At 38.8% G+C, this 12,519-nt stretch overlaps 1 protein-coding gene across 4 annotated transcripts in view; it reads right to left on the reverse strand.

The window, feature by feature from the left end:
* The window catches only part of Atp10b (ATPase phospholipid transporting 10B (putative)), a 328,393-nt gene that overhangs the window by 230,429 nt on the left and 85,445 nt on the right, over window positions 1–12,519 (reverse strand). For 3 of the 4 annotated variants that reach the window (XM_055610684.1, XM_055610682.1, XM_055610687.1), the window contains exon 2: window positions 9,912–10,023. The gene's annotated coding sequence lies outside the window, so the exon portion shown is untranslated. The remainder of the gene's footprint in view (window positions 1–9,911; window positions 10,024–12,519) is intronic. The other variant, XM_055610683.1, reaches the window with a different exon arrangement.

Consider the following 12,519-nt stretch of genomic DNA (forward strand, 5'->3'; position numbering starts at 1 on the left):
CATACTAAATATTCTGGTCTTTGCATATATTGCATAATCTTTATGGACACAGAAGATCTTTTTGTTTTTAACCCTCTAAAATATAGAAAACATTCATATATTATAGGCCATTTAGAAATAGATTTATTGGCTATTATTGACAGTGGGGTTTTTGTTTCTTAATGGAGTGTCAGGTTTTGAAATAAAGGTTCTGCTGGCTTTAACTATAAATCAGAAGTGTTCTAGACACCCTAGAAGAGTTTAGCTATGGTGTTGCCTGTCCCTTGAACAGCTAATCTAAATCAGCTGAAAAGCTGCAGTGGCACGATAAAGAATGGACTAGAACCAAAGACAAGAACTGTTTTGAGGAGATATGTTTTGCTTCACTTAAACATTTATACAACATGTGAGTATATCAAAACATTACATGGTGCCCCATCAATATGGAGCAATTTCTATAATATAACAATATAATTCTATATAATTAAAATATAGTTTAAAAAATATTGAGGCAAGCTGATGATATACGAGTTGACCTTCAAAGATAAATAAAGCCAAACTCAGTACACATTCAGGGGCGGCCCCCTTATTCTCAGGGTGTGTGCTAGGCAAGCTTCCGGAGTTCTTGGGAAGGTTCTGGTTGTTCACCGAATTGGTTGTCATTTCAAGTTTCTGTGCTTATCTGGACAATTGAGATTCTTCAAAAGCTTGAGGTATCAAATATTGCTCCCTGTACATTAGCAGGTGCTCTTAAATAAAATCTGTAAGTGGAAAACCAGCAGAAGGGGGCATACACATGCTCTCACCCTTACTCACTTCGGCTACTCTAATTCTCTCTCCTGAGAGATTGATCTCCTGATCTCCTGGGACTCTTTTTTTTTCTTTTCTTTTCTTTTTTTTTCTTTTTTAAGAGGACATGGTCACACAGAGCTGAGGTTGGACCCACTTCACTATTTACCTGAGGATGACTTGAATTCCGATCCTCTCGATTCTGCCTTCTAAGTATAATTATGAGCACATTTCACCATGCCCAAGTCCATGAATTTTTTTTAAAAAAAGATTTAATTATGTGTGTGTGTGTGTGTGTGTGTTGTATTTTAATTAGGTGTGTGTTTGTGCAAATGAGCGCAGTGTCCATGGAGGCCAGAAGAGGGCGCTGGAAGCCTTTTAGCTGGAGTTACAGGCAGAAGTGAGTGCCTGATATGTGTGGTAGGAATAGAGATTGGGTCATCTGCAAGAGTATTATTCAAGTACTTAGCCATCTTCCCAGGCCCTCCTTAGAATGTCTTCAAAACTTTAAAAAAATATTATTGTTTAAAGTGCTTATTTAGTTCTTAGAAGGGTGTTTGCTGACTTTTCACTCTAGGTACATTTCCCAGCATGCAGGCAAATTTTCCTATAAGCTTCTTACTTCATCTTTCAGCCATAACATCAAAAGAGAAAACATGCATAACACTAAACAATTCTTCACGGAGCTACTCAGCTATTTAATTAGTATTTTGTTAATGGGCTTAATCATGCTCTAAAACTCACCCAATTTACTAGCATCCCTCCACTGCATGGTAGTTTAACTATTTGCATAATTTTTGCTATAATAACCAGTTCACTTAGAAAAGTATGTTAAATTCAATTCTTTTCCCCCCCTTTATTTGCGTATGCTTTTTTAGATAACTTCTCACAAGAGGAATCATTAGCTTGAAGAAAGTAAATATGTTTAGGACTCTTACTTGGTTTGTAGGGTTTTTTTTTTTTTTTCAGCTTCTATATATCAGTAATTTACTGAATATATCCTAAGGAGAATTCAGACAATTGTGGCTGAATATTGGTTTTCTTATTTTCATTATTTGATGCATAATAAGAGAGCTAAACAATTTCTAGAAAAGATGGTGGTTTTTCACTGGAGGTCCTTTAGCAGAATGTTTTCACCAGAGGTCCTTTAGCAGAATGTCATACAGTGACTTTTCAGACAAATGACAGCTGTATACTTGAATTTCTGCTAAGGCAGGAAGGGGGATTTCAGTAAACACAGGCAGTTCTGACCTTGTGGCAGGTGTTTTCTAATGGCAAATAGTCTACATAAAAGTACCCCCTGTTACATTCGTCAATAAAAATGTTTATTTCAAACAGTTTGTATTTCCTTTGGCTTCTGGCAAGTCCTTGGGCATGCTCACAAATATTTATCACAGTCTCTGACTCTCAGGCATAGAACCACCAGTTGCTACAACTGTTTCTGGGAAAAGTTGTAGGCCAAAGAAGGAAACAGGTTTTTGGAAATACCTAACAAAGGTCTTGGGTGTATTTCAACAAGGCACTAGCATGGGGGTGTTGAGTACCGTTTTGGTCCCAGCTTGTCCAAACATAGCTTTGGGCAAGCCACCTTCTCTCTGTACTGTGAACTCTAACATCCCAGAGGTCACATATGCAGCTACTCATACAGCTGCATGACTAGTCTGAAGAGAAAACAAACCTCCAGAATTTCTATTCATCCTTTTGCTCGTGTTGCTATTGCATGAATGAAGTGTGTGGCTATTAACCTTTTTACATCTTCCCCAGTCAGCTATGTGCTGCTTGAGGTTAGGAGTACCCAACTATCCCTCAGGTTCCCAAGACCTACTTATAGTTACAATGTAATATTGTTCAGCAAATACGTGTTGAAAGAGAATACAAGATTTCTTCTAGAAAGTTCCTTTCATCAATGCCATTTAAATTATTTCCTGCTAGTTCTTTTTCTACTAGAAGTTGGTAGCACACATTTTATTGTTTTCTTTAGTCTTTCATAGTTTGGAAAGTTTTTTTCCAAATGCAAGTGTTTGTATCTTGCTTTTTCCAATCACGTTGTGTTTATGTAGGCATTGTGATAATGAATGTGATGCTTTGGAAGTGAAATGCCCAATGAAAATTTGTGGAATGAACATGTGTTTTCTGCATGCAATGAATTTATTATCATGACATCAGGTCAAATAGGCCTAGGGTCTTTTTGAGCTTTGAAAAATTGTTTTGCTTTCTCAAGCATGCTATCTAGCTCAAAATTAATCTCAGCCTCCCTTTGTACTTATATTGATTGGTTATCCACAGAGAAAACCCTGTGGACTTCTCATAATCTAAATTCGTTAGGAATTGAGCCAAATTTCAATACACGAAACTCTGAGCTGGGTTTTTCTTTTTAGCTCAGAGATCTCTTTAATCCCTTATCTACACTGCAGATTTCTCTTAAATATTCTGTAGCTGATGCTGATGGATAGTCCAGAGGAACAATGAGAATAACTTACACACACACACACACACACACACACCAAGATAGAATAGCATAATGGTTAAAGGCAGATTTGTATTGATATTGCATAGATTTTGTTTAAATTTCATTTCTGCTACTTGGATGATATGAGATATTAGGCTGTACTTACCCCAGGCTTTCAAAAGATGGCAAGAATTTTCAAACAGTGTTTTTTTTTTTTTTTTCCTAGAGAATTAAACCTCAGGGATGTCTTCAAATCTCAACACCTTAGTTAGACTTTCCATGCCTATGCTACTTGTGGTATATGCTTAACTAAATATCCATTGCTAAAAACCAACTGCTTGAGTAAAAGATAGTGTAACCAAGTTGTTGGAATACTATTCAAATGTTCAAAAGAATGAGGAAGGTATAAATAAATATACACTGAACACAGCATTGGGAAAGAATCAAACTTATAGGAATAATGCACAGGGAGATTAATATTTCTTTCCAAAGTCAGTTGAATCATCATGTACAGAGAGAAATAAATGTATAACACACAGTCAGGGAACAAGGCCACTGGCTTTCAATTTTATTTTATAGTATTTTGCTTTTGGAATGTAGAAAATGATAAGACTTTTTCTCATTTCCTGACAGTGAGACAGAGCCAGGTAAGATAGGGGTCCACTTCTAAGAGAATTCTACCAGTGGTAAGGACAGGAAACCTAAACTCCCAGGGCAGAGCTCAGCCATGGCTGCTGCCTTATACAAGGCACGGAAAGAAAATGACCCAAACAAGTCACAGAGGGTGTTAGGAGAAATAAGACCCATTTTTAACAGTCTTCTTAGGACTGAGCAGGAGAATTAAGACTTCATTTTCCAAGCTGAAGCAAGCCTGCCTTTATTTTCTAACCTTCTCTCACATGACCTTTGCCAGGTGCCCAGGGTTAATGTGGCAAGTATTGAGGTGCAGCAGGAAACCCAGGAGGGACCTTTGCGTGATATGGGGCCTTCACTAAATGTTCAGTATCTCTCTCCTGAAGGCTAGTAGCAGGCTAACACACGAGATCGATTTTTACAAGGCACAAAAAGTATTTATGGGACTGAAAAGCAACTGGAACAGTATAGTGCCTCACTGGCATATTCCTGTGCAGAAAAGAAGAAAGAGGAAAGGTCCACCACTCTTTGGAAAGCTGGAAGCTGAAACGTAGGCTACAGAGAAATCTTGAGACTGTTGCTAGCCTGTGGCACTGATGCAAGCAACGCTGACCTTGCCTTCAAAGCTTTTGATGAGATGGGCGAATTTTTTAACCTTCAGCTGCAGCAAATTCTAAATTCACTTCAACTAAAGATTAGATGATAAATCCATACAAGTTTTCACATCAGGGGACTGAAGAGGAAAAAATACTGTCCTTTGAATGAGTTGATATTCACTTAATTTTTTGTTTCTTTTTATAGTGACTGACATGCTGTATCTATTATGAGACAGGCAAAGAAAAAGGAAAAAATTGACTAAGAACTAAAGGGGAAAACCTCCATTTGGAATACTAGGAAGTGAAAAAGCTAAGGGTGTAGAAAATCTCCTTAATGAAATAATGATAGACGGCTTCTTCAATCTTGGGAAATCCTCCTGTGCCTTATATAACTCTACATATCATCAGAAAAGATTCTTATCACAATAAAATATTATTAAGATGCCACATTTCCAAGATACCTGCCAGGGAAAACATAAACTCAAGATGAACCAAAGCACTAAGTGTAAGCCCATTAAGTGATTTATGAACAATTTATTTCTATTCACCTGAGAGAATAAAGCAATGATAGACCAAAGAAATGATTCTATCCAACACAGCTGAAGAGTTACTTACAGAAGAATGGGCTGCACCAGTGATGGTTTGAGTAAGAGTGGTCCCCACAGGCTCATATATTTGAATGCTTACACTCCACAGAGTGGAGCTCTTTGATAGAATTAAAATAATTAGGGGGTGTGGCCTTCTTGGAGGAAGTGTGCCATTAGAGGTAAGCTTTGAGATTTCAAAAGCTCAAGCCAGGCAGCTTTTATGGATCAGGAGGCAGCTCTCAGTAACTGCTCCAGTGTTGCTAGGCTTCCTGCCTTGAAAATAATGGACTGAACTTCTGAAACTGTAAGCAAGCTTCCATTTAAATGTTTTTTTTTAGAAGAGTTGCCTTGGTCATGGTCTCTTTACAGAAATAGAGCAGTGATGAAGACAACACCAAAGACTTTCTCCTTCTCAGCAACTGTTAACTGCTTATATAGCCCCCAGTAAAGGAGGCACTTCATCTGTCTTGTGAATCCTCTTGCCTTTCCACGTGGCAATATTAATAGGCACAATACTGCAAGGGCCTGTGAGCATGACTGAAGATAACAATTATTATGTCCAAAGAAATCAGACATAAAGATAAAGAATCTAGAATTTCCATAAGAACCTAGAGCGGGAATACTTAATACATTGACCCACGCAATAAACATATAATACTCAATAGGTTTACCAAACAGAGAAATGTGAACCAAAAACTGTAAGACAGTATATCATCCTGGTTAGAACACCTAATGTGAAAATGATAAAGGTGACAAATAATGACAACCATATGGAGAAACAGGAACTTCCATACACTATCATAAGGAAGGCAAAGTAGCACAGTCATTGTAGAGAACAGTAAGATCATTCTTCAAGAAACTGAAAATAGATACGCTACGTAATCTAGTTTCCTTGCCTTTCGATGCATATCCACTTGCATTTGGCAAGTCAACACACAAAAGAGCTATCTGCATGCACATGATTTGGGGGGCACTATATAGAATAGTTATGGCATTAACCAAGGTCCCCATGAATAGATAAATGGGTGAAGAAAACACGATATATACACATAGCTGTAAAGAATGTCGAGATAAGCCTTTTGGAGGCCCAGGGGGAATGTCAAGTGAAGCATCAATGACTCCTATGGCTCCCCTTAAGGTCGTGATCCCCGCAATCAGTGTTGATCCACTGGGGACTCCTAACACACTAGTGATGTCTCAAAATGGATCCCAGGCTAGGGCGATGACTGCTTTTTCCTTATTTATAGATGCCTTCTAAGGTGACCTTGTCGTCCCCCCCACATCTCCCACATCTCCCACATTTCCTTATAGTTGCACCGACCTGATTGATTGTTACTGGTGCTTGAGCCTAGCTTGGGATGGTCTGATTGGCCCTCCAATCCTTTAAAGATGGTTACACTGTACAACAAAGTTAGTTCTGCACGTTTGCGTCTGATTCCCGGACTTCTGCGTGGGCTCTGTGGCCATTCATCCCTCTTCCCCCTGTTCCTGATCCCCACATACAGTAAAGTACTACTTAATCTAAAGAAGAATGAAATCTTGTCATTTTCAATATATTGAACTAGAGGGCATTGTGCTTAGTGAAATAAGCCAGACACTGAACGGCAAATACCACATAGTCTGGCTCACATATGAAAGCTGAAAAATACAGACCTGACTGCAGAATAGTGTTCCTTAGAGATTGTAAGGGGCAGACGGAGAATGGGAGGCTGGATTTGATTCGTCCATGGTATGTGCATGTAATGAAAATGTACTAAATCCTTTCAACATGTCCAATTAACATATCAATGAAAATACAAACTAGAAAAATATTTATATAAAAAAAGATGTGATAGAAATACTTTTAGTTTATAGAGATGGGAACAAAAAATATTAGATTGAATTGTCATGTCATATTCCAAATCCTAGTTTAGAAACTAGCTTAGAAACAGTCCATGGAAGGATCAGCCAAGGTGTGTAGCTACTGGTTTTACAGTTGCAAAGAGTTAGAAACTTCTTCTCAGCAGCCAGCTACAAGAAGAAAGTGACAAGAAGAAAATAAAGAGAGGAAAAATGCCTTTACGAATTCCCATCCAAATCAAGTTTTGTAAAATGTGTTATTTTCTTTGACCTCTCACCCGGGCAAGTAGTCTAATGTACTATGTTTGGGTCTCTAGCTATAGGCTTAGATATGGTTATCCTCTACCCTCTTGAGTCCTAGGTGAGGATGAACTCAGGTCATTCACAGCACTGTGAAACTAAAGACACTCCAAAGCACTTTCCAGTAAAAAGTCCTTTTCTTTTTCCAAATTCCAGTCTTTGCTTGCCAAGGCACTATCATTTTGAATGACAAGCAAAATGAATGCTGGGTGTGGCTTAGGAACTTTTAAAAAATTTATCTATCTATCTATCTATCTATCTATCTATCTATCTATCTATCTATCTATTTTAGTTTATTCACTTTGTATCCCCCTTCTTCTTCCTCTCCCAATCCCACCCTCCATTCCTCTTTTTCTCCTATGCCCCTCCCCCAGTTCAGTGATAGGGGAGTTCTTCCTCCCCCCTTCAATCTGACCCTAGTCTATCAGGTCTCATCAGGACTGGCTACATTGTCTTCCTCTGTGGCCTTGTAAGGCTGCTTCCCCATCAGGGGGAGGTGATCAAAGAGCCAGCCCCTGAGTTCAAGTCAGAGACATTCCCTGTTCCCCTTACTAGGGAACCCTCTTGGATACTGAGCTGCCAAGGGCTACATCTGTGCAGGTGTTCTAGGTTATCTCCATGCATGGTCCTTGTTTGCAGTATCAGTCTCAGAAAAGACCCCTCTGCCCAGATTTTTTTGGTTCTGTTGCTTTCTTTGTGGAGCTTCTGTCCTCTTCATGTCTTTGTATCTTCCCCTTCTTTCAAAAGATTCCTTGCAGTCTGCCCAAAGTTTGGCTTAGGAACTTTGACGTTCATGTAGAGAGGTTGCTGCCTGCATTTGGAGGTATATATGATAATGAGGTCCTGTTCGGATTTCTGTTACTTTTGGGGGATAGTCAGATATGATGTTTGGCTGAACCATTCTGTTTTCCTAGAGATTGTTTGATTCTTAGCAGAAATAAGCCAATAAGGCCAATGTGAATTCAAATAATGGGCACGAGTTATGATAGAGAAAATAAAGCTAACTGGTTTTCTACTTCTAATTCTGCCATTTGTGTTTTGGTTGATAAGTACATAAACTATATTTTATACTAAAAGTACAATATTTAATGTGAAGCTTGATAGCTTCAGTGATGAACGCCAATTCTAGCAGTATATGAGTTCAATATATTCTATAGACCCTGCGTCTGGATGATTTTGGTGTGTGGTGCATTTATTTGCAAGTCATTTTTCTTGAAAATAGATTCTTTTCTCATATAATATTTCTATAATAAAGTTTATTAAAAATAAGGTCAATGTGGAGATAAAAAAAGAAGATATAAGAAAAGTAAAGAGAAACAAAGATTAGAGAGAAATGCTTGTTTTCATGAAATTTATCATATTTTCTATTCATTCTTCAAACTTGGTCCTGCCTATTGGTATTCTGCAGAAAGAAAATGAAAATCCTTTCCTGAAATGAACCTTGATTAGTTTTCAGCCCCAAGCCATCGGTTCATGTATTTCTAGTAAAAAAAAAAACAATTAAGTTCCTTGGAAACAATGGATTATTTCTCTATTTGTCTAGTTTCTACAGATTCCTGACTGTGGTGGACATGCTGCGATCAATTGAAATATTTGGGGAATGCCATCAAGAGGCCATTTACTGAGGAGGGCAAAATGAGGTCTGATGGTTGTCCTGCTTCTCTTCAGTTCAGTACACTGTGCTTTCAGAATGAGCTTTCCAAAGCCCTGATTTCACAATATCTTTACACTCCACCTTCTCTTCCTTGCTTACTGAATGAACCCTCTGAGGACCATTTGCAACATTTCTTTGTTTCATCCTCTCTTAAAATGTCAAAGGAGAAATGGTGTTTCCCTTTACAAGCTTCCCAAGAATTTCAGGGCTTCATATATTTACTTCTGTCAACTACCCATATCCTTCAAGACTCAGGTTAAATGCTACCTGTTTCAAGAAACCTTTGGCACTGATGATCTCTAGTCACCAGATGTGCCTTCTATTTTCAGATTCTATACTTCCGTCATTCCTTGTAATTCTCTGAACAATGAGACTGTGCAATAGATTCTCCGCCCATTATAGTAAAAGCCAAAGATTCTTTTGATCAAATTGAAAATGTCTTTAGGGTTTTGCATTATGACAACCCTTTGCAAAGTCAGTGTTTGATTTGTAGGTATATAAAACCACAGTCTTGTCACATTTCTAGGGGATTGAAAGTGTTTGATCTCACACAATGCAATGCTACTCAGCAATTAAAAACTGAGAGACCAACAGATTAAAAATTAGTGGCTATTATTTTAAAGTTTAAAGCACAAGCCTGAACCAAGGCCAGCCAAGTGGAGGTATGTCCAGCCACCTTCAGGGAAGAACTAGCCTCAATGCCCTGAGGGGAAGAACTAGCCTTACTGCATTCTTTCCCCACCCACTAGAGATACTGTTGCTAGGAAACTGGCCCCTCTCTCCTAGGAAGGGAAGCCAGACCATTAAAGGTTTGGGGGCCTTCCTATAGCCCATCAATTCAAAATACAACATCCCTTTTGTGTTTCGACCAACATTTGTTTGCCAGGCAGGAATCTCCCTGCTTTGGGCATGCTAGCAGGAACCAGACTCTTTTTTTTTTTTCAACTCTTTTTTTTTTTTTTAATACCATGATAACTGGAAATTTAACTGGAATTTGCTTGTAGAAGCAGTTAACATAGATATTGACTGACATTTCTGCACACACAAAACATCATCACCACATATATTTAAATCACCCAACTAACCTGAGCATGGGGCTTCAGCAGTGAGTGTGAGCCCAAGATGCAGCTTGTAATAAAAAGATCCTCATGTGTTCTGCAATGGACTCGACTCCCGGTAGTGGTCTTTTGGGGTCTACTGACAAAACAAAACAAGAAAAACAACAAAATAAGGAAATCATGAAATTTGCAGGCAAATGGTGGGAACTAGAAAAGATCATCCTGAGTGAGGTAACCCAGAAGCAGAAAGACATACATGATATATACTCACTTATAAGTGGATATTAGACATATAATATAGGATAAACACACTAAAATCTATAGTCCTAAAAAGGCTAAACAACAAGGAGGGCCCTAGAGAAGATGATTAATTCTCATTCAGAAGGCAAACAGGATAGACATCCCAAAGTGGGAGAAGACAGGAAACAGGACAGGAGCCTACCATAGAGGGCCTCTGAAAGACTCTACCTATCATAGCAGAGTATCAAAGCAGATGCCAAGACTCATAGCCAAATTTTGGGCAGAGTGCAGGGAATCTTATGGAAGAAGGGGAGATAGAAAGACCTGGAGGGGACAGGCGTTCTATAAGAAGACTGGAGAAGGGACATGAGAGGAGATGAGGGAGGGGAGAGGGCGGGATTGGGAAAGGACAAGGGTGGGGGGTACCACTGGGATACAAAGTGAATAAATTGTAATAAATAAAAAATGATATTAAAAAAAAAGAAGACGAACAGAGCCCCAAACCTGGGCCAGAGGGGCCTTTCAGAGACTGATACTTTAACTAAGGTCCATCATGGAGAGGACCTAGATGCCCTGCTCAGATGTAGCCTATAGGCTGCTCAGTTTTCAAGTAGGATCTCTAGTCAGGGGACCAGGTGCTGTCTCTGACATGAACTCAGTGGCTGGCTTTTTGATCACCTCCCCCTGGAAGGTACAGCCTTGCCAGGCCACAGAGGAAGACAATGAAGCCAGTCTTGGTGAGACCTGATAGGTTAGTGGCAAGTAGAAGGGGAGGAGGTCCTCCCCTATCAGTGGACTAGGGGAAGGGACAGAGGGGGAGAAGAGGGAGGGAGGTTGAGACTGGGTGGAGATGAGGGAGAAAGCTATAGCCTGGATACAAGGTGAATAACTTGTAATAAATAAACAAACAAACAAATAAATAAATTTATTTATTTATTTTTAAAAAAGTGTTTTATCTCATCAGTCAGTTCTCCAGTGTTTCCTACTGTTAGTTACACTCTTTCAAGGCTGCAAGGTAGTTAGTTTACTGTTCTAAATCTGTGGGAAGGATTCTCTTTTCCTGACTAAGAAGATTTTAAAAGCAAGTGTTTAAAAGGCCAGTGACTGTGGACCTAAGGAGATTATGTCTTTGTTTACTGTTATTAGCTTGATAGAAAACAGAGGTGATTTTAGATTATTCTTCACAAGACCATAAATGCCTTGAAATCAAAGGTTGCATTTTATTCCTCTCCCTGCCCTTTTAGTCACCAGAATAGTGCCATGATATCATAGCCAAATCATGTTAAATGTTTGTTAATTTTTTGAAAGGGAAAATATATTACTGTTTCTTTTCCTAAAATGTGTCACTGTTTCAAAACACAGCAGACCTTTTAAAGTAAGATTAAGTCACTCCCAAGATGTGTTTTTCTTCAGTGAAATTACAATAAATGTAACACTTTTTTTCTTCCAGTCATTAAAATATCATTTGTTGTTAGTTATCCTCTCTCAAGTTAATAATCCCTAGCAAAGAAGCCATCCTTCAGAAAACACAGGCAGTGCCATCAGAGTAGGAATGTAAATAGCTACAATTTATTACTTTTTTTAAAAAAAAATACATACCAATTTGCTTTATGCTTTAGCCTCAGGGAATTTTTTTGAGTTATTTTTCCATGGTTAGTCCCATTCTTACATTCCTGTACTTATTATTAGTTTACTAGAATAGCTTAACCATTTCTGTTCATGAAGGTATGTAATGTCTCAAACCTGTGATCAAAGTTATCACAGCCACATTCTTCCACATCAGGGTTCAGCAATGCACACAAATTGTGGGAACAATTAAAGACTGGGCTCTCTCACTAAGCCTCATGTCAGAGTTACAGGATTATTCCAAGGTTTAATGATAAATTTGGTTCTTTTTAAAAGAATTTGGAACACACTTTGTAGGTCTGGTTTCTAAAGAAGTCTTCATTAATTCATAATACTTTTTTTTTTTTTCTGCTTTCTGCAGCATCAGGTTGGAAAGTTGCATGGGAAAATTGGTACAAGATTTTTAAAAATATTTTTTGTTCTTTTCTCATACATTACAACATGACTGCGGTTCCCCCCCCTCCCTCCCCCAGCCTCTGCCCCCACTCCCCATCTCCCACAGACCACCTCCCGCCCACCAGGCATCAACAAACACCGCATAGCAATCCACAATAAAACCAGACACATACCATCACATCAAGGATGGACAAGGCAATCCAGTAGAGGGAAAAGAGGGTCCCACAATAGTTTGTTGAGGCTTGCTTTGTGACCAAGTGAGCAAAAGAGTTTCTCAGAAAATTGGAAATCGATCTACCTCAAGACACAGCTATAGCAATCCTGGGCACATGCCCAAAAGATGCTCCATCCTATCACAAGGGCACCTGCTCAA

This window comes from Psammomys obesus, unplaced genomic scaffold (genome assembly GCF_907164565.1).
Source record: "Psammomys obesus unplaced genomic scaffold, mPsaObe1.curated_primary_1811, whole genome shotgun sequence".
NCBI classification, from domain to species: domain Eukaryota; kingdom Metazoa; phylum Chordata; class Mammalia; order Rodentia; family Muridae; genus Psammomys; species Psammomys obesus.